The 850-nt window shown below is 44.5% G+C and overlaps 1 non-coding gene across 1 annotated transcript; it reads left to right on the top strand.

Moving 5' to 3' along the window:
- The first annotated feature begins 484 nt into the window (after window positions 1-484).
- Window positions 485-588, top strand: LOC148564308 (small nucleolar RNA R71). The gene has a single exon (XR_015885043.1). It is a non-coding gene; the product is annotated as a small nucleolar RNA R71 (small nucleolar RNA).
- The last annotated feature ends 262 nt before the right edge of the window (window positions 589-850 follow it).

The following is an 850-nucleotide window of genomic DNA, read 5'->3' as shown; positions in this document are numbered from 1 at the left end:
GTGGTTGTAAGGTTTGTGGTTTTGTGGTTGGGTTTGTTGGTTTCCCCACCCAAAGTTTGGGTGGTTTCTCCAGCCTGGGTTGTAAGTGTTGGAATGTGGATCATATGATTGCCTTTGTTGGTTTCCCACATAGTTAACCTCATCCCAATCACCTCCTTCAATGCCTACTTCCTCTTGATCTTGTGTGTGTATTGCAGCCACTTGCTTTGTTTCTAATTGCCTGGTAAGCTCTGCTAGTTGCTTGGCAAACACCTTGTTTTGGGCTAGAATTGTATCAACCTGGTTCAGCTCCATGACTCCCTTAGTGTTGTGCCTTTCTGATGCATAGTAGTACTCATTCTCAGCCACTGTCTCGATCACTTCAATGGCTTCTTCCACAGTCTTTTTCCTGTTCAATGAACCTCCTGATGAATGGTCTACAGCCTTCCTTGATTCATAAGAGAGCCCATCATAGAAGATGTGCAGTTGCACCCAATCATGGAACATGTTTGGTGGGCATTTCCTTGTCAAGTCCTTGAATCTCTCCCATGCCTCGTAGAGAGTTTCACCATCTTGTTGTCTAAAAGTCTGAACCTCAGATCGAAGCCTATTGACCTTTTGTGGAGGGTAGAAACGTGCCAGAAACTTGCTTTCCACCTCATCCCATGTTGTTAGACTCCCCCTTGGGAATGATTCCAGCCACTTAGCTGCTTTGTCCCTAAGTGAAAATGGGAACAAAAGCAGTTTATAGGCATCTTCCTGGACTCCATTGGACTTCACAGTGTCACAAATTCTCAGGAATTTTGTGAGATGTTGGTTTGGGTCTTCATTAGCACTTCCTCCAAAGGAACAATGATTTTCCACAAGTGAT

Source organism: Arachis ipaensis, chromosome B5 (assembly GCF_059453495.1).
Source record: "Arachis ipaensis isolate K30076 ecotype BB chromosome B5, ASM5945349v1, whole genome shotgun sequence".
Taxonomy (NCBI): Eukaryota; Viridiplantae; Streptophyta; class Magnoliopsida; order Fabales; family Fabaceae; genus Arachis; species Arachis ipaensis.
This window is presented reverse-complemented; position numbering and strand designations above follow the sequence as displayed.